The sequence below is a fragment of the Bos mutus genome, chromosome 10 (genome assembly GCF_027580195.1).
Source record: "Bos mutus isolate GX-2022 chromosome 10, NWIPB_WYAK_1.1, whole genome shotgun sequence".
NCBI classification, from domain to species: domain Eukaryota; kingdom Metazoa; phylum Chordata; class Mammalia; order Artiodactyla; family Bovidae; genus Bos; species Bos mutus.
The window spans coordinates 10,403,444-10,431,012 of NC_091626.1; the positions used below are offsets into that span (position 1 = coordinate 10,403,444).

The following is a 27,569-nucleotide window of genomic DNA, read 5'->3' on the forward strand; positions in this document are numbered from 1 at the left end:
TTTTTCCTACAGCAGTTTTAGGTTCACAGAAAAATTGAGAGGAAGGTGCAGAGATTTCTTATATACCTCCTCCCTCAAAACATTCATAGCCTCCCCATTATCAATATCCCCCACCAAAGCAGAACATTTGTTATAATTGGTAAACCAGTATTGATTTATTTTAATCACCAAAGTCCCTAGTTTATCTTAGGGTTTACTCTTGATGTTGTACATTCCATGCATTTGGACAAATGTATAATGACGTATCTACCACTGTGGTGTACAGAGTATTCTCACTGTCTTAAAAGTCCTCTGTGGTCCTCACAGAGACGAATAAAGCCTTCTGCTTATCCCTCTCCACCACCCTCACCAGCCACTGGCAACCACTGATCTTTTACTGTTTCTAAGGTTTTGCCTTTTCCAGGAAGTCATATAGTTAGAATCACAGAGTATATAGCACTTTCAGATTGACTTCTTTCCCTTGTTAATATGCACTTACATTTCCTCCATCTCTTTTCATGACAGGAACACTCATTTCTTTTTAGTGCTGAATAATATTCCACTGTCTGGATATATTACAGTGTGTTTATCCATTTACCCGCCGAAGGACATCTTCTTAGATGCTTCCAAGTTTTGGCAGTTATGAATGAATTTAGTTTCTTTTTTTTTTTTTAATTTTCTTTTTAAACTTTACAATATTATATTAGTTTTGCCAAATATCTAAATGAATCCGCCACAGGTATACCTGTGTTCCCCATCCTGAACCCTTCTCCCTCCTCCCTCCCCATACCCTCCCTCTGGGTCGTCCCAGTGCACCAGCCCCAAGCATCCAGTATCATGCATCGAACCTGGACTGGTGACTTGTTTCATATATGATATTATACATGTTTCAATGCCATTCTCCTAAATCTCCCCACCCTCTCCCTCTCCCACAGAGTCCATAAGACTGATCTGTACATCAGTGTCTCTTTTGCTGTCTCGTACACAGGGTTATTGTTACCATCTTTCTAAATTCCATATATATGCGTTAGTATACTGTATTGGTGTTTTTCTTTCTGGCTTACTTCACTCTGTATAATAGGTTCCAGTTTCATCCACCTCATTAGAACTGATTCAAATGTGTTCTTTTTAATGGCTGAGTAATACTCCATTGTGTATATGTACCACAGCTTTCTTGTCCATTCCTCTGCTGATGGGCATCTAGGTTGCTTCCATGTCCTGGCTATTATAAACAGTGCTGCGATGAACATTGGGGTACACGTGTCTCTTTCCCTTCTGGTTTCCTCAGTGTGTATGCCCAGCAGTGGGATTGCTGGATCATAAGGCAGAGTTTAGTTTCTATAAACATCTGTTTGACTTTCCAGGTGGCTCAAATAGTAGAGAATCCACCTGCAATGCAGGAGACCTGGGTTTGATCCCTGCGTTAGGAAGATCCCCTGGAGGAGGAAATGGCAACACACTCCAGTATTCTTGCCTGGGAAATCCCATGGACAGAGAAGCTGAGCTAGCTCGGGGCTACAGTCCAAATGGTTGCAAGGAGTGTGATTGCTGAATCATGTAGTAGGAGTATGTTTAGTTTTATAAGAAACTGCTAAACTGTCCTCCAAAGTTACTATACAATTTTGCGGTGAATGAGAGCTCCCGTTGTTCCACAAAGATGTGGAGCACCATATCCCTTGTGGGGCAACGGGAGTTCTCATTTGTTGCCGGTGTTTGATTGTCAGTATTCCAGATTTTAGGTTATTCTAATAGGTGTGCGGTCGTATTTCACTGCTGTCTTAATTTGTATTTTTCTGCTGATATGCGATGTGGAGCGTCTTTTCCATATGCTGTTTGCCATTTGTATATCTTCACTGGTGGGGTGTCTGTTTAAGTTTTTGGTCCACTTTTTAATTGAGTTGTTGAATAGGTTCCCCTGTATTCCTAGTTTTGGAGGAGTTTTTATTGTGAGTGGGTGTTGGATTTTGTTCAATGCTTTTTTTGCATCTATTGATATATAATTTTTCTTCCTTAGCCTATTGATGTAATTGATTTTTGACAGTCAAACCAGATTTGCATACCTGGGTTAAATCCTACTTGGTTCTGGTGTATAATTCTCCTTATCTGTTTTTCGATTTGATTTGTTAATGTTTCATTGAGGACTTTTGCATCTAAGTTTGTGAGAGATATTGTTCTGTAGTTTTCTTATAATGTGTTTGTCTGGTTTTATTACTAGGGTAATGCCATCCTCTTTGACTGAATTAGGAAGTATTCCCCTGTTTCTGTCCTCCAACAGAGGTTGTAGAGAATTGGTACAATTTCTTCCTTAAATGTTTGGGAGAATTCACCAGTGAACCTTCTGGGGCCTGGTGTTTTCTGGTGTAGATGTCATTAATTATTATGCAATTTCTTTAGGCTTATTCAGTTTGTCTCTTTTGTCTTGTGTGAGTTTTGGTAGACTGTATCTTTCAAGGAATTGATTCAGTTCATCTACGCTATCAAATTTAGGGGCATAGAGTAGTTTAAAATATTCCATTATTATTCTTTCAGTGTCGGTGGGATGTGTAATGATCTTCCCTCTTTCATTTCACACACTAGTAATTTGCATTCTCTTTTTTTCCTCAGTTAGTCTGGCTACAGCTTACTGATTTTATTGCTTTTTATTTTTGTCCAAAGAACTAGCTTTTGGTTTTGTTGATTCTCTCCTGTTTTCAATTTCATTGATTTCTGTTCTAATGCTTATTATTTTTCTTTTTTTCCACTTACTTTGGATTTAATTTGCTCTTCATTTTCTAGTTTCCTAAAGTGTAAACAGATTATTGATTTTAGATATTTCTTCTTTTCTAATACATGTTGTTGCTCTGTCCATTTTGTCCAGCTCTTTGCAACCCCATGGACTGCAGCATTCTGGGCGTCCCTGTCCTTCACTATCTCCCAGAGTTTGCTCAAACTCATGTCCATTGTGTTGATGATGCCATTCAACCATCTCATCCTCTGTCACCATCTTCTCCTCCTGCCTTCAGTCTTTCCCAGAATCGGGGTCTTTCCCAATGGGTCAGCTCTTTGTATCAGGTGGCCAGAGTATTGGAACTTCAGCTTTAGCATCAGCCCTTCCAATGAATATTCAGGATTGATGATTTCCTTTAAGATTGGCTGGTTTGATCTCCTTGCTGTCCAAGAGACTCTCATATCCAGTGCTATAAATTTCCCTCTAAGCAGTACTTTTACTGCCTCCCACAAATTTTTTAAGTTGTATTTTTTTATTTTCATTTCATTCAAAATATTTTAAAATTTTTATTGAAATGTTTTCTTTGACTTGTGCATTATTAGGAAGTGTGTTGTTTACTCTCCACTCATTTGGGCATTTTCCAATTATCTTCCTGTTATTGATATCTAGTTTAATTCTACTGTGGTCTGGAAGCAGACACTATATAATTTCTATTCATTTAAATTTGTTAAAGTGTATTTCAGGGCCCAGAATATAGTCAGTTTTGATGGATATTTCATGTTAACTTGAAAGAATACTATTCTGCTATTGTTGGATGAAGTAGACTGTGGATATAAATTAGATCTAATTGATTGATGGTATTGCTGAGTTCAATATGTCCTTCCTAAATTTCTGTCTGGTGAATTTGTCCATTTCAACTAGAGGAGGTTGAAGTCTCCAGTTATGATAGTGGATTTGTCTATTTGTCTATTGTCCTTGCATTTCTATCAGTGTTTGCCCCATGTAGTTTGACACTTTATTGTTAAACACACACACGTTCAGTTCAGTTCAGTCGCTCTGTTGTGTCCGACTCTTTGCGACCCATGGACTGCAGCACACCAGGCCTCCCTGTTCATCACCAACTCCCGGAGTTTACTCAAACTCATGCCCCTTGGATCAGTGATGCCATCCAACCATCTCATCCTCTGTTGTCCCCTTCTCCTCCTGCCCTCAATCTTTCCCAGCATTAGGGTCTTTTCAAATGAATCTTCTCTTCGCATCAGGTGGCCAAAATATTGGAGTTTCAGCTTCAACATCAGTCCTTCCAATGAATATTCAGGACTGATTTCCTTTAGGATGGACTGGTTGGATCTCCTTGCATCCAGGGGACTCAAGAGTCTTCTCCAACAACCACAGTTCAAAAACATCAATTCTTTGGTGCTCAGCTTTCTTTATAGTCCAACTCTCACATCCATACATGACCACTGGAAAAACCATAGCCTTGTCTAGACGGACCTGTGTTGGCAATGTCTCTGCTTTTTAATATGCGGTCTAGGTTGGTCATAGCTTTTCTTTCAAGGAGCAAATGTCTTTTAATTTCATGGCTGCAGTCACCATCTGCAGTGATTTTGGAGCCCAGAAAAATAAAGTCTGACACTGTTTCCACTGTTTCTCCATCTATTTGCCATAAAGTGATGGGACCGGATGCCATGATCTTAGTTTTCTGAATGTTGAGCTTTAAGCCAACTTGTTCACTCTCCTCTTTCATTCTCATCAAGAGGCTCTTTAGTTCTTCACTTTCTGCCATAAGGGTGGTGTCATCTGCATATCTGAGTTTATTGATATTTCTCCTGGCAATCTTGATTTCAGCTTTTGCTTCATCCAGCCCACACATGTTAAAGATTGTTATATTTTCTTGGAGAATTGCCCCCTTTATCATTATGTAATGCCCTTATTTATCCCTGATAAGTTTTCTTGCTTTGAAGTCTACCTTGTCTGAAATTAATATAGCTACTCCTGCCCTCTTGAAGTTTTGAAATGTTAGCATGGTATATATTTCTCTATCCATTTATTTTTGAACTGTGCGTGTCTTTATGTGTTAAGTGAGTTTCTTGTATACAACATGTAGTTGGGTCCTGTTCTTTCATACACTCTGACAGTCCCTGTCTTTTCATTGTTACATTTAGACCGTTGACACTCATAGTGATATCAATATAGTTGTATTAAAATCTACAGTATGTGTACTGTTTTCTACTTGTTGCCCTTGTTTTTTTCCCCCTATTTTCGTCTTCTACTTTTTTACTGCCTTTTGTAATCTTAATTGAGCATTTTATATGATTCCATGTTTTCTATCTTAACATATCAGCTCTAATTCTTTTTCTTTTTTCTAACTTGTTTTAGTGGTGGTCTTATTGTTTATGATATACATTCACAACTGATCCAAGCCCACTTTAAAAAAAACCCTATGCTGCCTCATAGTGATAGTAGTGAAGTCACTCAGTCGTGTCTGACTCTTTGCGACCCCATGGACTGCAGCCTATTAGGCTCTTCTGTCCATGGGATTTTCCAGGCAAGAGTGCTGGAGTGGGGTGCCATTGCCTTCTCCAGGGGATCTTCCCGACCCAGGAATTGAACCTGGGTCTCGCGCATTGCAGGCAGACGCTTTACCGTCTGAGCCACCATACATAGTGTAAAAACCTTTTAATAACAAAATAATTCTGATTCCTTTCTCCTTTCCCTTGTATTGCTGTCATTCATTTCATTTGTATATACATTATATATGTGCACATAAGATATATATAAGCATACATAATTGAATACATTATTGCTATTGTTATTTTGAACAAACTGTTTCCTGTTAGATCAATTAAAAATAAGAAAATATGTTTTTATTTTACCTTCACTTATTCCTTCTTCATAGCTCTTCTTTTCTTTATGTAGATCTGAGCTTCTTATTTATATCATTTTCCTTCTCTCTAAAGAATTTCTTTTATATTTCTTGCAAGACATGTATACTGGCAACTTAGTCCCTCAATTTTTTTTTGTCTAAGTAAATCTTTATTTCTCCTTCATTTTTGAAGGATAATTTCTCTGGTATAGAATTCTAGATAGGTGGGGTTTTGTTTTGTTTTTGTTTTTTTTGCTTTCAATAATTTAAATATTTCACATCACTCTCTTATTTACATGGTTTCTGAGAAGTTAGATGTAACTCTTTTCTTTGTTTTTCCATAGACGTGATATTTTTCTGCTCTAGCGTCTTTCAGGATTTTTTTCTTTATTTTTAATTTTCTGTAGTTTGCAAATCATATACCTCAGTGTATTTTAATTCATTTATGCTACTTGGTGTTTTTTGAGCTTCCTCAGTCAGTAGTTTGGTGTCTGACATTAACTGGTGAAATTCTCAATCATTATTATATCAACTACTTCTTCTCTTCCTTTCGCCCTTTCATCTCCTTCTGCTATTTCCATTATGTGTATATTATACTTTTTGTAGTTGTCCAAAACTGCAAAATGTTGTTCTCTTTGCTTTTCAGCTTGGAAGGTTTCTTTTGAGATATCCTCAACTCAGAGGTTCTTTCCTTAGCCATGTCATCTGTTAATCTACTAATAGACCTGTCAAAAGCATTCTTCATTTTTGTTTCAATGTTTTTGATCTCTAACATTTCTTTTTGGTTCGTTCTTAGGATTTGCATCTCTCTACTTGTATTCTCCATCTGTTCTTGTGTGCTGTCTACTTCATCCATTGGAGACCTTAGCATATTAATCATAGTTGTTTTGAATTCCTGGTCTGATAATTCCAACATCATTGCTGTGTCTGGTTTTGATGCTTGCTCTGTGGTTTTTGTCTTTCAATATGCCTTGTAAATTTTCTTTTTGATAGCTGGACATAATGTACAAGGTAAAACCAACTGCTATAAACAGGACTTTAGTATTGTAGTAAGGAGATATGGGAGGAGAAGGCAATGGCACCCCACTCCAGTACTCTTGCCTGGAAAATCCCATGGGCAGAGGAGCCTGGTAGGCTGCAGTCCATGGGGTCGAGAAGAGTTGGACACGACTGAGCAACTTCGCTTTCACTTTTCACTTTCATGCGTTGGAGAAGGAAATGGCAGCCCACTCCAGTGTTCTTGCCTGGAGAATCCCAGGGACGGGGAAGCCTGGTGGGCTGCCATCTATGGGGTCGCACAGAGTCTGACACGACTAAAGCGACTTAGCAGCAGCAGCAGCAAGAAGGTATGGGACAAGGGAAGCATTCTGTAGTCCTAGGATTAGGTCTTAGTCTTTTAGTGAGCCTATGGGAGCTTTAAGTGCAACTCAGGGAAATTTTTCTCCTCCCTTAGATGAGAGACAATGGCTAGAGTGGGCTAGAATTGGGTGTTTCCCTTTCTCCAGGGAAGTTAGGCTCTGATAATATCCCCATGAGGTAAGACTCTGGTTAATTAGTGCTCTGTTGTATTAAAAAAAATTTTTTTTTTCCTTTCTCCCCCTGATGGAAGTACAAGGAGGTTCATCTCTGATATTCAGTGTGAGAATCTGGTCAAGCTCCTGGTGGTAAATTTCACAGAATTGTGAAGGCCACCCTATAACTGGGTCCCCCTGGAGTTTTTAACTCTCAGACCTGTCCACTCTGAGCTCCCAGCAATTTGTCAATTATAATGCAGGCTCTCCTGCCCTGGCGTCAGTTCCCACGGTGGTTTCCTCTCATAAAACTGTTCAGTAACCCATGACTCTGTACATTCACCTCTCTCTCCCATCTTCACTCTGGGAAACATTTTAAAGTCATTTCATTTGTAATTTCTTCTCTCCATTTTCTCTTTCTGGAATTTCTGTTATTTGGCTTTTGAACTTCTTAGCATAATCCTGCTTTTCTTCTATTTCTCTGTATTTTTGCTTTACTTTTTAAGGGAAATGATTCAACCTTATCTTCCATCCCTTGTTCATTCTGCGATCATGTTTTTAATATCAGGAGCCCTTTACCTGCTTAGTGCTCCTTCGTACGTGAGAGAGGGATGAGTATATGATGTCCTGTTCTTATTTCATGGATGCCGTGTCTTCTCTTAGCTCTCCAATATGTTACTCATAATTGTTTTTTTTTTTTTTTAATATGCTTCTCCTTATATCCTCGAAGTTGCTTTTTCTTTGTTTACATCTCTATCTTCCAAATTAGAAATTTTCTTCAGATGTCTGGTTTTCTTCGACTGACTGCTCATGATTAACATATGGGGCTAGCAGGCTGCTCATGAGCTCTGAATATGTAGGTCCAGCTTTACTGAACTGTACTGTAGGTGATCCCCATTTACTGAGCTTCACTGTAGGATGAGCCCCATTTACTGAGGGACTGTACAGTAGGGTAATCCCCATTACTGAGCTGTACTGTAGGGTGATCCCATTTACTGAGGAGCTGTACTGAAGGGTGATCCCATTTACTGAGCTTCACTGTAGGGTGATTCCCATTTACTGGCAAAGACATTTGCTAAGGTCTTTCCTTTGAACTGGCCAAATAAAGCAGAGAATTTTCTTCCTGCCTCCTTCCAAGAGGGTGAAGGACTGGGTGTCATTGTCTGGAACTGAGTGAGGTATTCACTGTGCCTGTCAATCCACTAACAGCTCCTGTTCCAGAGGAGGCTCACCCTGAGACTTTGGGTCTGGTTTTTAGCTTACCCTATACTGGTTTAAGATTGTTCTTTCCTCGTTCTAGGGTGGAAAGCTCTTTATGGAAGGAAAGCTGAGATCAAGAACTATATCTTTAGCTTTGACAGTTCCAAAGTATAAACTCCAAAGCACCTAGGACATAAAACTTATGTCATTGTGGAAGAAAAGCTATCTAAAACTTGAAAATAAGGCAAAAAGAATGGCTTTGTGACCTTACTAAAAAGTCTGTGGAGAGTCATCTGACTTACCCAGGGAATGACCCTTTGGTTGTGGCTCAAACGTTTTACAACCCTGGTATATTAAGAGATTAACTTTTAGAAAAATAATAAGGTTCATGATATATTAGGGGGCCCTCTGGTAGAAAAGTTACCCACACACTTGTCTACAGACCATTAACTTGTTTAGCATCTATTTAGCTAAACTGAATCTTACTTCAGTACTCCTTTCCCCACTAACTCTATAATCCCTGTTTCTCAAAGTTTCTCCAAAACGGCTCTCTTCTTACTGCTGGTTTCTTCATTAATGAATTAATAAAACTTTGGCGTGAGTTTGCCATCTGTACGTATGGGATTTATGTTTTGTTTGATAGTTGGAGAATTGTGCTTTTTCACCATTAATGAAAAGTCTGGAAGAATAGTCCTCAGTAACAAAAAGTTGTGTCTCTTGGCCTTCCTCCCCAGATGAGGTGAAGGTACTCTGAACTGGGAGAGGTGGGGAGAGTCAGACGGAAGCCAAAGAGCTTGGAAACTGGCAGGTGCTAAGAAGAGGTCTGAGCTGCAGAATGTAAGTAATTTGCTTTTTAAAAAAATATTTATTTTATTTTTGGCTACACTGCATCGTCGTTGCTGTGCTTTCTCTAGTTGTGGTGAGCAGAAGCTACTCTCTAGTCGCAGCGCATGGAATTCTCTTGCTGCCGTGTTTCTCTGGTTGCCAAGCACGGGCTCTAGAGCACAGGCTCAGTAGCTGTGGTGCACAGGTGCAGTTGTCCCTCGACACATGGAATCTTCCCAGACCAGGGGTCAATCCTCTCCCCTGCATTGGCAAGTGGATTCTTAACCACTGGACCACCAGGGAAGTCCAGAATGTAAGAATTTGCTTTTTATAAAATGTGGATCATACTGTACTTGCTACTGTACTTTGTACTCAGCAATATGGGGTGAACATCTTTACAGGTCAAAAAATAATTGTCCTAAAATATGATTTTTTAAAATTGATAATAGCACACTACTACGTGAGCTAGCTTAATGACTTAGGGAAGCTCTGCTCATTTCTCCTTCCAACCGGTAGGCACAGTCAGTCTCAGTTACTTTAGTTTTTAAGTCTTGCATTAAAATAACATCTCCTTATTGGAAAGAATCCTAAACTGTGTGGACCCCAACAAACAATTGTAATCAAGATCTAGTGAGGAGAGTTGGCACAACCAAGTTAACTGCTCTTTCTGAAAACCCGCTAATAAAACCAGTTGTCTTAGATTCTGCGGGCCATTCAGGGCAGCACTGATTTATCTCCTTACAAGGGGAGCTTTAGGAACGAAGGACGCTGGGTTCAGGGAGCCTCCCTGCTGTGTGTCTCAAGTGAAAGCAAGCCTCCACCCACCCCCAGCCACCCCCACCCCAGCTCTGTGCTCCTGAAGCCCTTGACCATGAGGCAGGGACGTGCCTTCTGGCTGCAGGGAGGTTCTGGGCTCCCTTCAGCCTGTAAATAGAAAGTAATAAATGGGTCTGCTCAGAAAGGCATCACGGGGGCTGCTGTGGGCTTCTGGAGACAGAGATACCTGACCCTGTGGTGGTACCTGCAGTGTTCTCGGAAACCCCTGAAATCGCACTTGGGAGTAGGCGGTCTCAGAGTTTATCAGTTATCTTTCCCTGAGATGCTGATTTTAATCATTTCCTATTTATCTGGGGAGCTTATATTTGCCATAAATCAAAGCTTCTCCAGTTGAGAACTATGTTGGGATTGGGATTTTATTATTAATGCATATGTGTGGCAGGGAGGCAGGTCCTGTAGTTTTGAAAAGCACAGTGTATGTGGATCAAACACCAGCATTTGGGTCAATATAAATTTGGTCAAAACAGATTTCTATTTGATTTTGCTAGTTTGTGCATTTTTTCCCTAAAAATCAAAGGCACTCAGAATCTATTCAGTAAGGTCATAACAAAATTTTTAAAGCTTATTCCTATGATAGAAACAAAATACAAATTCCTAATTTCTTTTTATAAGAGAAAAGAAGACATTTTCCCCCATGTGTTGAGAGAGAAAAAAATAATATTTACAATCTGAGTCTGGAGACTAAATCAATTACAGGCAAAAACATGACTGTTCCCTGTTACTTTATTGTTTTAATAATGTTGTTTTATATTCAGGGCATGTAATCTTCATTAGTTGCAAGGACAAGATTAGATTCACATGCAGACTTCCTTGGTAACTCATTTAATTTCCTGTTTTCTATCTTTTTTGGTGACTTCTGCAGAAAGACTATTTTAAAAGTTTTTCCTTTGAAAATGGCCCAGGGAAACTTGTATATTAATGCTTTGTGAATTGGTGAGAGGAATGCATTTCACAAGGCCTAGATATCATTTCAAACAGTAATGGGACGAGGAGGAACTGAATGAGAGAATGGAGTGGGGACCAAGTTCTGGGTTTGGGGAACAGAGGTTAGCACTCATCGGCTTCATAAAAGATGGCGATGATGTGTTTTCCACATGTCAAAGGCTGGAATGAGTGATTTGAAGTCCAGTTTTCTTAACTGGGTCAGAAAAACAACATCGCCTTCAGAAACAAATATATGATAATATACGTAACTTGTAGACATCAGAAAATTGAAAGACTGAAAAATAAGACAGCTCTATGCCCTGCTTGAAAAAAAAAAAGCCTTGGGCCAGCCAAAGAAACAGACTTCCACCCTCTGACCATCCCTTCCTGCCCCTAGCCTTCCCCACACAGGTTCTGTGGACTGGGACAGTTGGCATTGGTCACAGAGGCAGTTGCAATGAACAAAACAACTTCATCCTGGATTCCTGGATACCTGTGCAAGGCATCCCCAGAAGACTCTGGGTTTTCCGAGTTGTAGGGCCCACCCTTTCCCACTTCCTTTTCTCCAGGAAAAAGGAGGAATCCAGGGACTGCCTGGAAATCACAAAGTAAAAACCCTTGGAGAGGTGAACTGCCATGATTGTCCTGTTAAAGGTATTACACCTTGTGAGGGATAATGGTCTTGTCAAGGTTTTAAGTACCAAAGTTGTTGGTTCTCAGGGGACTCGTCTTTGCTAAGATTAGAACGAGGAGGTAGACCTCCCTCATCTTTAAACCCTATCCCAAGCATCGCCTCTTTAAAAAAATTAAAAAAGAGCTGGAATATGATTAAAGCACATGTGTCAGGAAATCTGATTTGGAGAATATGTGATGAAATTTTATCTTTCATGAAAGAAAATATTCTGTTTTTCCCATTATACATGCCTTGGTTCCTGCCAAGCCTCTTCTTAGCCCAAATGTCTTAGACGATCTTGACGGGACAGCACCAACAGACTCAAGTGGTGCAGTTATACCAAGAATGCTTCCTGAAATCCCTTCCCCTGCCACCAACAAAATAGCTTTTGATACTAAGAATCTTGAAAAACAACTTCTCCCATTAAATAAAAAAATAATGTTTCTATTTGGGCTTTGCCACCAGCACACTGGGCTGGGAGCAGAGAGTGCAGTCAGTCTTTCTCACAATGGGGCAGATTCTCATGGCCCAGTCCTGGCAGCACAGTGTGGGTATCTGGCTGGTACTAGGGACCCCCAGAGAAGCCTGATCATGTGACTTCCCAAGTCCAGGTAGTCATGAAAGATTTCGAGCACAGAGACCACCAGCGCCTGCCGTGAGTCAGGTCATCAATAAATGTTAGATGTTCTGGTAAGTATCTTAGGATCTGAAATCTTAAGATCTGAAGTATCAAAATGCACTTTACTGGCTATAAGATCTGACCCATCCCTTCATGCACTGGCTCAGAGGAGTGTGAGAGCTGGAGTATTCTTGTTGCAGAGGAGGTTGTTTAAGGCAAGCAAAGCTCTGTTCTTTTTCAAACATGCCTGTTTCAAACATACTGTTCTTTTTTTTTTTTTTTAAATGGCTTCTATTTCTCCTTGCAATGCCTTAATCGTTTGAACAGGAGTCCTCTTTGAGACTTACCTAGAAGGCTCCATTTAACATCCTGGCTTTGCATCTTTTGCTTTTCCAGACCATGTCTCTTCCTAAATCCATGTCTGGGTAGAGAGCTTCCCTGGGCTACCTCCACACCAGCTCATGCATGTGGCTCTGGCTTTTATTTCTCTATCTCTGACACCCCAAGAGTTATACATTTTTCCCTTGAAATTCATTTTCCTTCATGCTTAGACTCTAGTGCTTCTATATGTGTGTTGAGGGAAGGGGCATCTCTCCATCAGCTATGGTCCCTTATTGGAGAAATTTCCTTCGATTTCCTCTACATGGTAGAAATACACTCGCTTATGTTTAGAGACCTTTCAGTCAGTTCAGTTCAGTTCAGTCATTCAGTCGTGTCCGACTCTTTGCAACCCCATGAACCGCAGCACGCCAGGCCTCCCTGTCCATCACCAACTCCAGGAGTCCAACCAAACCCATGTCCATTGAGTTGATGATGCCATCCAGCCATCTCATCCTCTGTCATCCCCTTCTCCTCCTGCCCTCAATCTTTCCCAGCATCAGGGTCTTTTCTAATGAGTCAGCTCTTTGCATCAGGTGGCCAAATTATTGGAGTTTCAGCTTCAACATCAGTCCTTCCAATGAACACCCAGGACTGACCTCCTTTAGCATGGACTGGTTGGACCTCCTTGCAGTCCAAGGGACTCTCAGGATTCTTCTCCAACACCACAGTTCAAAAGCATCAATTCTTTGGTGCTCAGCTTTCTTTACAGTCCAACTCTCACATCCATACATGACCACTGGAAAAACCATAGCCTTGACTAGACGGACCTTTGTTGGCAAAGTAATGTCTTTGCTTTTCAATATGCTATCTAGGTTGGTCATAACTTTCCTTCCAAGAAGTAAGCGTCTTTTAATTTCATGGCTGCAGTCACCATCTGCAGTGATTTTGGAGCCCAGAAAAATAAAGTCTGACACTGTTTCCACTGTTTCTCCATCTATTTCCCATGAAGTGATGGGACCGGATGCCCTGATCTTAGTTTTCTGAATGTTGAGCTTTAAGCCAACTTTTTCACTCTCCTCTTTCACTTTCATCAAGAGGCTTTTTAGTTCTTCACTTTCTGCCATAAGGGTGGTGTCATCTGCATATCTGAGGTTATTGATATTTTTCCTGGCAATCTTGATTCCAGCTTGTGCTTAAAGGGTAATAATGTCTGATCTTTGAGGAATGAATTGCAATGAAATTAATGTAGCATAAAGCATAACAGAATGAGATTTTATGATCAATATATAAATTTTGTTTCTTCATTCTAGAATTTAAAAATTATTGCTCCCTCCCCTAGTATCACCAGTTGTTGCTATTCAGTCGCTCAGTTGACTCTGACTCTTTGCGACCCCATGGACTGCAGCATGCCAGGGCTCCCTGTCCTTCACCATCTCCCAGAGTTTGTTCCAACTCCTATCTATTGAATCAGTGATCCCATCCAACCATCTTGTCCTCTGTCTTCCTCTCCTCCTGCCTTCAATCTTTCCCAGCATCAGGGTCTTTTCCAATGAGTCGGCTCTTCGCATGAGGTGACCAAAGTACAGGAGCTACACCTTCAGCATCAGTCCTTCCAATGAATGTTCAGGGTTGATCTCCTTTAGGATGGACTGATTTGATCTCTTTGCAGTCCAGGGGACTCTCAAGAGTCTTCTCCAACACCACAGTTCAAAAGTGTCAGTTCTTCAGTGCTCAACTTTCTTTATGGTCCAACTCTCACATCCATACCTGACCACTGGATAAACCATAGCTTTCTCTATTACACGGCAAAGTAATGTCTCTGCTTTTTAGTATGCTGTCTAGGTTTGTCATAGCTTTTCTTCCAAGGAGCAAGTGTCTTTTAATTTCAAGGTCGCAGTCACCATCTGCAGTGGTTTTGGAGCCCAGGAAAATAAAGTCTGTCACTTTCCATTGTTTCCCCATCTATTTGCCATGAAGTGTAGGACCAGATGCCATGATCTTAGTTTCTGAATATTGAGTTTTAAGCCCGCTTTTTCACTCTCCTCTTTCACTTTCATCAAGAGGTTCTTTAGTTCCTCTTTGCTCTCTGCCATAAGAGTGGTGTCATCTGCATATCTGAGGTTATTGATATTTCTCCCAGCAATCTTGATTCCAGCTTGTGCTTCTTCCAGCCCAGTGTTTCACATGATGTACTCTGCATATAAGTTAAATAAGCAGGGTGACAATATACAGCCTCGATGTACTCCTTTTCCTATTTGGAACCAGTCTGTTGTTCCATGTCCAGTTCTAACTATTGCTTCCTGACCTGCATACAGATTTCTCAAGAGGCAGGTCAGGTGGTCTGGTATTCCCATCTCTTTAAGAACTTTCCCCACACAGTCATCACCCATTCAGTTCAGTTCAGTTCAGTCCAGTCGCTCAGTCGTGCGACTTTCATGACCCCATGAACTGCAGCACGCCAGGCCTCCCTGTCCATCACCAACTCCCGGAGTTCACTCAAACTCACATCCATCGAGTCAGTGATGCCATCCAGCCATCTCACCCTCTGTCGTCCCCTTCTCCTCCTGCCGCCAATCCCTCTCAGCATCAGAGTCTTCACCCATTGGGTATGACTAATTATATTTCTTAGAATCACTGGAGTTTTATCACTGGAAGGAAAGTTCAGCTGCCTTCAAGTCCAGGCGGGTAACACAGAGGAGTGACTCTGGTGAAATACAGCAGGGAGTGGTGCAGACTGCAGTAAAAGGGAGACCTCAGACCCCATTGAGAGGCGGGCAGATCCCATTTTAAAAAGTCGCCAAGGTCCAGCCGATATGAAATCAGTAATGCTAGAACCTCCGTCACACCATGGACAAAATAGTTTAAAGATGTAAATATTAGACATGATACCATAAAACTCCTAGAAGAGAACATAAGCAAAATATTCTCTGACATAAATCATACCAATGTTTTCTTAGATCAGTTATCTAAGACAAAAGAAATACAAGCAAAAAGAAACAAATAGGACCTAATGAAGCTTAAAAGCTTCTGCACAGCAAAGGAAATCACCAACAAAACAAAGAGGTAACCTATGGAATGGGAGAAAATATTTTCAATGAAGCCATTGACAAGGGGTTAATATCCAAACTATAAATAGTTCATATGCTGCTGCTGCTAAGTCACTTCAGTCATGTCCGACTCTGTGCGACCCCATAGATGGAAACCCACCAGGCTCCCCCGTCCCTGGGATTCTCCAGGCAAGAACACTGGAGTTGGTTGCCATTTCCTTCTCCAATGCATGAAAGTGAAAAGTGAAAGGGAAGTCACTCAGTCGTGTCCGACTCTTAGTGACCCCATGGACTGCAGCCTACCAGGCTCCTCCGTCCATGGGATTTTCCAGGCAAGAGTACTGGAGTAGGGTAAGGGGCATCACACTTACATAGACATTTCTCTGAAAAAGACATATAGATGATTAACAGGCACATTAAAAGATGCTCAGCATCACTAATTATTAGAGAAATGCAAATCAAAACTACAATGAGGTACCACCTCCCACCAGTTAGAATGGCCATCGTTAAAAAAATTTAGAGATAGTACATGCTAGAGAGGTTGTGGAGAAAAGGAAACCCTCCTACACTGTTGATAAGAATATAAACTTGGCCTCAGACTTCTAATCCTAAAACCAGAGCCTTTCCCCCTACCCCGTGCTGGCTCTGGTTCTTTTAAAAATAAAGATGACCCACTTACATGTTGGTCTGATTAAAGTAACGTGGCCCTACCCAATGTCCTCAGATTTCCTTTGACAACAAATTCTGAATGACATCAGAATATGGACAGTGGGTCAAAGTCTGAGCAGACAGGCAGGCCCGGCCTGTTTGAAAGAAAGGGCTTGAGGAGTGTTGTTGGAGTGTACAGCTCAGGTTTCCCCATGTCAGCAATGAACCGTCCATTTCTGTGGATGGCCATAGAAAGCCCTGCAGGTCACTGAACACATCAGAGTCTGCACCTGCCTCACTCACAGAGGACTCCAGAAGCCCTGATACCTTCTCTTTCCAGTCACAGGGGCCCTGAGGGCCAGGTTTTCACCTCTGAAGCACCCTGAGAAATTCTTTTGGTTCAGCAAATATAGCCCAGCTGGAATCACTTTTGACATGTAGACCCCGGCTCACTATGTTATGTCACTTCGTGCAAGGCCAAGATTTGCTTTTGGCCTCTCAATGGCATCACGTCTATCTTGGAGTTGTATTGTGTAGGAGACCTACGGTGTGGTATGTGCATAGTATCATGCATTTGGAACCAGGCAGAACCCTCTCCCCTGCTTCAGTCAGTCAGTCAGTCAACAAACACTTCCCGAATGGCCCTGTTTATCAGGCTCTGTTCTAGCCCCCCAGGAGACCATGGTGAACAAACAGGCAAGTCCCTGCCTTCATGAAGTTTACAGCGTAGTTGGGGTGCAGGGGATAGGGAGGATTGGCAGGAAATAAATAATTATATGTTAAAAGGTGATGGGCGTTAACTGTTAACTGGGATGAGAATGGAGAGTGTACTTTAAATAATGTGCTCAGGGAAGCCTTGCTGAGCAGGTGGATGTAAGACTTGAAGGGGATGAAGGAGTGAGCTAGGCAGATGTCCGGGGGTGGGGTTCCATCCACCCCATTCCTGTCTGGATGGAATAGGGTGGGATGGCAGGGGTACGAACTAAGTTGACAGGGGCAAGAGCAGGAGACCAGGCCTCTGTGAGCACTTACCTTGAGTGAAATGGGCAGATGCTGGAGGATGTATTTTGAAGAATGGATTGAATTGAGGGCTCAGAGGAAAACAGTGATCCAAGGCTTTTGGCTTGAGCAGCTCAGAAGAGTGGAGGTGCTGTTAAGTGAGATAGGAAGGGTGGGGGGAGCCGACAGCAGGGAGGGTAAGAATTTAGAGGTTGGGGAATTACCTGGTAGTCCAGTGGTTAGGACTCCAAGCTTTCACTGACTTTGGCCATGGCCAAAAATAAAAAAAAACCCAAACAATTCAGAAGTTGCTTTTGGAAATGTTAGGTGAAGATGATAAGTAAAGAGTGGTATGTGAGTCTGAAGCACATGAGAGAGGCCTAAACTAAGGATGTAAGTGTGGACTCTTATAAATGGTGTTTAAAATTGTGCAAGTCTATGATGTCATTAAGAATGATGGTAGACAGGAAAGAGACAGGACCAAGCCTGTCAATGTTACATCATATTAAGATATCATCGTGACATCAGCATTGAAAGTGCAAGGTACCCACGCAGGGGCTGAGGGGCTATGGGGGCACCAGGGTTAGGACCAAGTTCTCATTCTCCCAAGGGCTGACAGTTAACCTCCCTGCCCCCCCATTCCAGGAATTGCCACCAGAGGGAGGGGACTACCATACCCAAGCCTATACCCTTCTCTCAGGAACAGGCTGGGTTCAATGACTGGTCAGTTCAGAGCTCAAAGCCCACCCTCTTGCCTTAATTCAGAACAGTCCTCCCAGCTGCAGAGCCCCCACAGTATCAACAGCAGCTGCTGTGGGATCTACTTCTCTGCTCAGCTGCCCCTCTGCCTGACCCTATTGGCTGTGTCCCCTCACAGTGGCATTTCTAAGAGCACCCCCGTGTGCTAATGTGTCCACCTCAGTCAGTGTCCCAGGGGATCTAACACAGTGACTCTGGGCATAGGGCTTGTTTCTGCAGTTTCCACGTTTGTAGTATGGTGATAATTATACCTCCCTGGCAGGACAGCTGTAGGGAGAAGAAACATCATTTGTGAAGTGCCTAGAATGATGAGCCATCGTAGTGCTCAGAAAGGCTGTCTTGTCTTCTCCCTGAACTCCTCAGACTACATTCACTCGCTTCTTTTGTATGCTCTGACAGCACCCTCCTTCTCATATCATAATTATAGATTGCACCATTCTACTTTATAATCACATTTTTTGTTTTCTCCCACTCCTCTTTCCTGTAAGCTCTGTGTCTTGTTCCTGATTGTATCTCCAGGGACTAGCACATTATAAGCGCTCTGTAAATATTTTTTGAGTTGAATCGACACCTGTCTGAACTTATGGACTAAGGCCAGGCACAGTTTGGCTCAGTTTTGGGAATTACAGAGGCAAGTGACCTTTATGAGGAATTTGCTCTGGTCCTATGCTTCCCCAAAAAGACTATCCATCTACCAATCCAATCATCCATCTACCATTAACTAAAAAAAAATTTTTTTGTAAATTAATTAATTTATTTTAATTGGAGGCTAGTTACTTTATAATATTGTAGTGGTTTTTGCCATACAATCACATGAATCAGCCATGGGTGTACATGTGTCCCCCCATCCTGAACCCCACTCCCTCCCCATCTCATCCCTCCTCTCAGGGTCATCCCAGTGCACCGGCCCTGAGTGCCCCGTCTTGTGCATTGAACCTGGACTGGCGATCTATTTCACATATGATAATATACATGTTGCAATGCTATTCTCTCACATCACCCCACCCTCGCCTTCTCCCACAGAGTCCAAAAGACTGTTCTATACATCTGTGTCCCTTTTGCTGTCTCACATATAGGGTCATCATTACCATCTTTCTAAATTCCATATATATGCGTTAGTATACTGTGTTGGTCTTTTTCTTTCTGGCTTACTTCACTCTGTATAATAGGCTCCAGTTTCATCCACCTCATTAGAACAGACTCAAATGTGTTCTTTTTTATAGCTGAGTAATATTCTATTGTGTATATGTACCACAACTTCCTTATCCATTTGTTTGTGGCATCTAGGTTGCTTCCATGTCCTGGCTATTGTAAACAGTGCTGCGATGAACATTGGAGTACACTTGTCTCTTTCAATTCTAGTTTCCTTGGTGTGTATGCCCAGCAGTGGGATTGCTGGGTCGTATGGCTTAATTCAAAAATTATTAATGAGTAGATGTCAGTGGTGGGAATGGTGGGAATATTTCAGACCAAGAAAGGTCCTAAAAGGGGGAAAGAGTTCCATATGCAGAGAAAGGAAAGAAAACCAGTGTGAAGAGAGCAGAGCAGAGAGGGTGGAAGCAGTTCCTGCAGAGCACTGCCCAGTTTGAGAGAATCTTATTTGTTTGTTTTTATTTTTTATTTATTCATTTAAAATTTTATTGATGTATAGTTGATTGACAATTTTGTGTTTAATTTCTGTTATATAGCAAAGTGACTCCATTATACACACATATACAATCTTTTTAAAAAATTTTCCAGTGTGGTTTATTCCAAGATGTTGAATATAGTATTTTGTGCTATACAATAAACCCTTGTTGATTGTCTATATTAATTCTAGGAGTTTGTTAATCCCAAACTCCTAATTTATCCCTCCCCCTTTCCTTTCCCCTTTGGTAACCATAAACTTGTTTTTATGTGTGTGAGTCTCTTTCTGTCTCATACAGAGATTTATTTGTATTATTTTTTAGATTGTGCATATAAGTGACGTCATATGGTATTGTCTTTCTCGGTCTGACTTGCTTCACTTAGGATGATCATCTCTAGGTCCATCCATATTGCTGCAAACGGCATTACCCCTTCTTTTTTAGGCTGAGCAGCATTCCACTGAATGTATGCACCGCATCTCCTTCATCTGCTCGTCTGTTGATGTTCAGGTTGTCTCCATGTCTTAGCTGCTGTGAATCTAGCGCTGCTATGAGCACCGCGGTGCATGTGTCTTTCTGAATTATGGTTTGTCCAGATGCCTTTCCACGAGTGGGAGAATCGTTCTTGTTGGCAAGAGAATGGATGGTAGGAGGAAAGGGAAATAGGCTCTTCCAGATGCACTTTGAAGGGGCCATGCTGGGACTGACCAGAATGGGAGGCGAGGGACAGAAAAGCGTCAGGCATGGCTCTTAAGTTTGGGGCTTGATCCACTGAGCAGATGGTGATGCCAGTTACAGACACGAGGAAGACTGAGGGAAGAGGGCAGGATTGAAGGAGAGAACCAAGAGTTTCCTTTAACAAATGCTAAGTCTGGAAACTCGGGAGCCTGCCTCCGGATGGCCAGCTCCCTCCCTAGGCCTGCTCCATATGAGGACAGAGCCCAGCCTTCTCCCTGGGCATTGCCTGGGGTCCCTGAAGAGCCTTCAGAAGCAGCATCTTGTGAGGCTGAGGGTGAGTAACCATGGAGAGAACAAAGCATAACCAGCATTTGTCTCCAGCAAACATCAACACTCAGTGTTCTTGGACCCAAAAGTGCACTGATTTGAATGTGTGCAGCTCGTGACCAGAAGGAGGTGTCCCCAGTCAGGGACGCGGCCTGTGGCGGGCTCCCAGCACGCTGCCTTTGGTTCCATGAGACGGGTCCCCTCGTCCCACTCGCCACTGGAATGGAAACCAGGCCTGAAAGCCAGCAGGCCTGCCAGCTGGGCGTCGTTCAGACATCTGCGGGCAATCAGGGGCCTCCTCGGTGCCGGGGCCTGCTCACGCCTGGCTTCACGCTAAGAAAAGCAATCCTCTCCTGTGACCACTGGTCTGTCACATCCACCAAGCATGCTTTGGGACTCCCTGGGTTTCTGGGGGTCATAATGGATGAGGAGGGTGGCCCGGAGCCTTGTCCTCCAGCCCAAGCTCTGGTGGAACGCAACAGCACTGAGCCCACAGGCCACTTTTTTTTTCCCCCAGGCAAGTGTCAGGGGCAACTCAAGTCCTAACGCCCTTTGGCTGTGCGCACCAGTGAAATCCTGTTGCCTTGCTGGGTCGTAGCACTCCCGTTCCTCAGCCCTGAGGCCTCTCTTTTTGTCTCTGTGATTTGGCCAGTTCTCAGCACAGCCCTCTGTCTGTCCATCAGGAATAAATGAAATCTCTTTCCTTCCACTGTTCTGTGCCAGGGAGATTATTTGAAAACACTACCCTGTCAACACCATTTCTCCTCTGTGATAGGGCTGTTCTCATCAGCCACGAGAGACTGAATATGCAGACAGACAATGAGCAAACCTTACATACAAAGGCAACTCTAACCCACAGTCTGGAGCAGCCTGCCCAGAAAACCAACCTCTTCATCTACAATAAACAGCCCAGGAAGCCAGCCTGCTGTAAGTCAGACTTGTAGCAAGCCAGATTGCTGTCTCTGATGACAACCAGGAAGCCATACAGTAACCTCTCTCACAGTCAGCCCCAAATGGCCAGGACTTAAATAATAACTTCCAGCCTCCCTAATTTTTGTCGGAAAAAAACCCAAATATGTCCTCCTAACCATCACATAGGATGCTGGCTTCTAGTTAGCCTGCCTCCAGCTTCCCCCAGCCACCAGCCTCCAATCAGGGCATATCTGAAGCCTTCCCTTTTTCCCACTGTAAAGCTTTCCCATTTCTCTGCCTGCCTTTGGGTCTCTGCCAGATACAAAGACAGTGGCTGACTCCCTGCTGTAGAGCAAGCTTTGGATAGATAATTTTCGCTTTTCCGTTCGGTTGGTCTTTGTTTATTTCCATAGCCATTTATTGACTTTTTCTTTATGAATTTCCAAAAATAATTTAATAGAGCTCAACCATACTGAGCCCAGTGTAATAGTTAGGGTACAGATTAACTTGTTATAACCAAGAGACCCCCAAAATACTAGGGTCCAAATGTAACAGGTGTTCATTTCTCATATTAAAAAGCAGAGACATCACTTTGCTGACAAGGGTCCATATACTCAAAGCTATGATTTTTCCAGTAGTCATGTATGGATGTGAGAGGTGGACCATAAGGAAGGCTGAGCGCTGAAGAAATAATGCTTTCAAATTGTGGTGCTGGAGAAGACTCTTGAGAGCCCCTTGGACAGCAAGGAGATCAAACCAGTCAATCCAAAAGGAAATCAACCCTGAATATTCATTGGAAGGACTGATGCTAAAGCTGAAGCTCCAATACTTTGGCCACCTGATGTGAAGAGCTGATTTATTGGAAAAGACCCTGATGCTGGGAAGGATTGAGGGCAGGAGGAGAAGGGGACAACAGAGGATGAGATGGTTGGATGGCATCACTGACTCGATGGACATAAGTTTAAGCAAACTCCGGGAGACAGTGAAGGTCAGGGAAGCCTGACATGCTGCAGTTATGGAGTTGCACAGAGTCAGACATGATTTAGCAATGCCTGCCTGTAGTAGGGGTGGTTGAGAATGGGCAGGAATCTCTGTTCCTTGAGACCACGCAGGGACCCAGACTCCCTGTTCTTTGTTGCTCTTCTGTCCCCTGAGGTGTACCGGGAACAAGCTGGCTCAGCTGTGTCCTGATCACAGGAAGAAGGGAAAGCTTCCCTTTCAAGCTTTCAAGGATCTGGTCTGAAAGTTGTACATGTCACTGTATCTTAACTGGCCAGAGCTTAGCCACATGGCCACACTGAGCTGTGAAGGAGGCTGGGAGATGGAGTCTCTGCAGGCATCTAGCACCTGAAGAGTGGGAGAAGTGGGCGTCAGAGGCTGACAGACAGTCTCACCACAGCATGCTGGGTATTAAGGGAGACAGTACACACAGCTTTCATCCGCAAGGTTAACCGATAATGTATAGAGTGAAGATGGATCTTCCAGCCAGGCGTTTAAGAACTGCCACACTCTGGCTCTTACTTCATTTGCCAAAAAAAATCCCCCGTTCCTTCCTTCCCTTGCTTCTGCCAAATGGAGTTATGCCATGCTCTGCCATAAGAATCACTTCAGGATTCAAACAAGTTCCTTTAAACATTTACTCCATCAAATTGTTTAAAGAGTTTTGATATCGTGTCCCTGGGTCCTGGTGAAGGTGTGGGAGAGCAGGGCCCAGCCACCCACTGTTGCCAGAGTGTCTCCCCCCATGGCACTTACTCCGCTGTGTCGTCCTTCACTTTGTCTACTCTGTTGCTCCCTTGTAAATTCAGTCGGGGACCAAGTCTGTCTTCTCTATTGCGTATCCTCAGCACCCAACCAGGCCCCAGCACACAGAGTTTGGGTTGAACTAAGCAGACCGGGTCACAGCCCTTATTTCTTAGGACTCATCATCTGAGGAAAGCTCCCCTCGTCCGTCAAACATAGACTCCCTTCCCTGGCCCTCCTATACTCAGGGTTACTTCTGAGAATCCAGGTAAGAACGTTGGAGGAATAACTAAGAGAGTTTTCAGTTCACATTATCACTACGATGGTTAATTTTATGTGCCAACTTGACTGGGCTGAGAGAGGTCCAGATAGCTGGTAAAACATTATTTCTGGGGCTGTCTATAAGGATGCTTCTGGAGAAGATTAGCATTTGAATCAGCAGACTGAGCAAAAAGGATCACCTTTTCCAATGCATGGGTGTCCTCCAATTCACTGAGGGCCTGAATCAAACCAAAAGGCAGATGAAGGGCAAATTCTCTTCCCTTTCTTGAGCTGGGACATCCATCTTCTCTTGCCCTTGGACACGGGTGCTCTTGGTTCTCAGGCTTCAGACTCAGACTGAATACACCACTGGCTTTCCTAGTTCTCCAGCTTGCAGTCAATTCCTAGAATAAATCTCCTTATCTATACCTATATGTCTATAGCCATAGCTTGGAGAAGGGACGGGGAACCCACTCCAGTCGTCTTGCCTGGAGAATCCCATGGACAGAGGAGCCTGGCAGGCTACAGTCCATGGGGTCACAAAGAGTTGGACAGGACTGAGTGACTAATGCTCTCACTTTTCATGGCCATAGCTATCGATAGCTAACATCCTGTTGGTTTCGTTTCTCTGAAGAACTCTGTCTGATACGATCATAATCTGATTCAGCTACCATGCATACCACAACCCCAAAGAAGCTGCTGGGCTGCCCATCCATAGGAAAGCTGCTCCCTCTGGCTGGTTAATTTGAGGTCCTTGCTTGGTGCTGAAAGAATCTGAAGACGAAGTGATAGGTAAGAAGTGGGTATATTTCGAGAGAAACACTCCACAGGCAGACTGTGGGCCATCTTAGAAGATGAGAGAGAGCTTCAAAACATGGCTTGGTTAGATTTTATGGGCTGGATCATTTCATAGGCTAATGAGTGGGAAGATTATTCCAACTATTTCAGGGAATGGGTGAAGACTTCCGGGAATTGCACCAATACCCACTTTTTGACCTTTTATGGTTGGCCTTGGAACTGTCATGGTGCTGGCAGGTGTGATATTTAGCTTGCTGATGTGTTACGAAGAGCGTATAATGAGGTTCAAAGTCTCCTGGAAGTCGAATCTTCTGCCATCTTGGACCTGGCTGGCTCTAACCAGTTTTGGCCGAGTCCTATGCCCATGTCATTCTTTTAGAGGTTGTGCCCTGCCCTCTCCCCTCTGTTTCATCTCCTCCAGAAAGGGGGCAGTTCTCAGGCCCATGTCGTCTGGCCCCTGATGTGTGACTGATCTAGTCTGTCCAGGACAACAGCATGTCCTGGAGCTCCTGGCAGCCATTCTAGGCATTCAGCAGCCTCTGTGTTCCAGAAGCTCAGGCCTGTGGGCATCCTGAGTAGTCTGAAATCTCTTCAAAACGGTGTAAGGTTTATTCAGCAACTACTTAGAGAACAGGCTGAATTGTCAGCTTCCTGATAATTCAGAAATTAATGCCGAGGAGTGATATGAGGGCATCCTGGTGGCAGCACTCTGCTTGCTTCTGTTGGGTTAGGCAGTTCAGCTCTGACCCCAGCCTGCAACCTCTGCCCAGGCAAACAAAGCCCCGCATAACTTTTATTTGCTTCGCAGTCTCCACGTCTCCCTTTACCCTAAAGCAGCTTATCAAACGAGTCTTTCCAGTCCTCTTCCTGAAAATAGCTCCAGTCAACACACTTCTTCCATCCTGTTCCATCCCGACTAATGTGCTAGCATTCCTTATGCTACCTCCACCCTCCACCCAGTTCTCAGGTCAGCTCAGCTCACCCTGCCTGGAGATGCGGCCCCTCCCACCAGCCCAGCCCAGCTACAGGCCTCTCTGTCTCACGCATTCCAAGCACCAGGCGTGCCCTTGCGGTCTCCCAGCATGTGCTGACTTGAGATACAGACGGGAGGCTGTGCATCGGCGAGTCTCCAGCATTGCATGCCTCTTGACCTCCAAAGAAGCAAATGAGGGCTTTAAAATAAGACAAACTAGGCTTGAGTAGGAGTTGGAAGGCTGCCAATTCAAGCAGCCTTAACACAAAGTTGCTAGTAAAAAGACTTAATCTGTTTCTATTTTTAAACAAACTGAATCTTTAATGTTAATTATGGGCTCTAGAAAACAAAAAAGAAAAAAGAGAAAGAAAGAAAAGTGATGTTTTCCTATGATGACTTCCATCCCAAGCCTTCTGTTAAATCAAGCCCTCAAAGGTGCTGGGATGGGAGGATGTTTTCTGATTCGAGTCAGACTGCAAGCTCCCTGGCTGCCAAGCCCAGGTTGGTTCATCACTTTCCATAGGCACACGGAAGAGGCAGGGACTGCAGGCTTCCTTTTGCTCCCCCTTCCCTTCCAGCTGCCTTCCCCAGCCTTATCCATCTTTTCTCATTAATTTGGGGTGGAAGTTATTTTGTGGTTTCTTTCCATTTAAATGGTTACATTGTTCGTGTCTCAACACCTGCAAAGCCCCAGAGAGAGAGTCCCTATCTATTCCAATTATCTCATTATTAGCATTTTCAGCTTCTCCCATCTGCTAATCAGAGCCCTGGGTTGAGGTAATGCTAAAGGGTTTTGTGCTCACAGTTGCCATCCTGGAATGACGGCCCCCTCCACAGATACACCAGGAGCATAAAGCCCATGAATAGAAGTTGCCTGCTGTGCAACTACAGAAAATGATTTCAGCTTATCCTTCTCTCTAAGCAGGTCATACATTCCTTAAGTTTTGAATTTTTAAAAGTAAAAACCGAGATAGTAGAGGATTTTTTTTTTTTTAATGACTTAATACATTAAGTGGTTTTCCCTGATAGCTCAGTTGGTAAAGAATCCGCCTGCAATGCAAGAAACCCTGATTCAGTTTCTGGGTTGGGAAGATCCACTAGAGAAGGGATAGGGTACCACTCCAGTATTCTTGGGCTTCCCTTGTGGCTCAGCTGGTAGAGAATCCGCCTGCAGTGCGGGAGACCCTGGTTCAATTCCTGGATCAGGAAGATCCCCTGTAGAAGGGAAAGGCTACCCATTCCAGTATTCTGGCCTGGAGAATTCCATGAAATGTATAGTCAATGGGGTCACAGAGAGTTGGACACGACTGAGGGACTTTCACTTTCACTTTAACACATTAAGTATAAGTACCACACTATGAATCACTGTGCTGGTGGGAGCAGGAAGAAGTGGGGAGATGGATAGGAGAAAACTGGGAAGTAGGTGGGAGAAAAAGAGGAAGATGTGGGCGGTTTTAGACTGTTATAGACAAGCACCGGGGGTGGAGCCTCTCCAACCAGACTGATAGTTTAGCACAGTGAGTGCAGTTTACAGCCTGTGCCTCTGACCATGCCCCTCACCGCCTTATCCACCACAGAGTTCAGACTTCCTTTGGGATGGGGGGGGTCTTCCATCTTCTGGATCTTCCAAAGGCCCATGAAATAATTTGCCTTTCACCACTAGTCCACAGGAACGTGCACCCAGCAAACAGAGAGGCCGGGAGCAGTGATGAAATCTTCACAAGTCTAACATGAGATGAGAAAAACAAGAATAATTAAATATACAATTATAGTCATATATATTTTCATAATATTATCGTATATATACACCTGACCTGCCTCTTGAGAAGCCTATATGCAGGTCAGGAAGCAACGGTTAGAACTGGACATGGAACAACAGACTGGTTCCAAATAGGAAAAGGAGTACGTCAAGGCTGTATATTGTCACCCTGCTTATTTAACTCACATGCAGAGTACATCACGAGAAACGCTGGGCTGGAAGAAGCACAAGCCAGAATCAAGATGGCTGGGAGAAATATCAATAACCTCAGATACGCAGATGACACCACCCTTATGGCAGAAAGTGAAGAGGAACTAAAAAGTCTCTTGATGAAAGTGAAAGAGGAGAGTGAAAATGTTGGCTTAAAGCTCAACATTCAGAAAACGAAGATCATGGCATCTGGTCCCATCACTTCATGGGAAATAGATGGGGAAACAGTGGAAACAGTGACAGACTTTATTTTTCTGGGCTCCAAAATCACTGCAGATGGTGACTGCAGCCATGAAATTAAAAGATGCTTACTCCTTGGAAGGAAAGTTATGACCAACCTAGAGAGCATATTAAAAAGCAGAGATATT

At 43.2% G+C, this 27,569-nt stretch overlaps 1 long non-coding RNA gene across 2 annotated transcripts in view; it reads left to right on the top strand.

Moving 5' to 3' along the window:
- The window catches only part of LOC138989361 (uncharacterized), a 159,581-nt gene that overhangs the window by 54,914 nt on the left and 77,098 nt on the right, over positions 1 to 27,569 (top strand). For both annotated transcript variants that reach the window (XR_011465547.1, XR_011465548.1), the window contains exon 2: positions 8,998 to 9,100. This is a non-coding gene — a long non-coding RNA (uncharacterized lncRNA). The remainder of the gene's footprint in view (positions 1 to 8,997; positions 9,101 to 27,569) is intronic.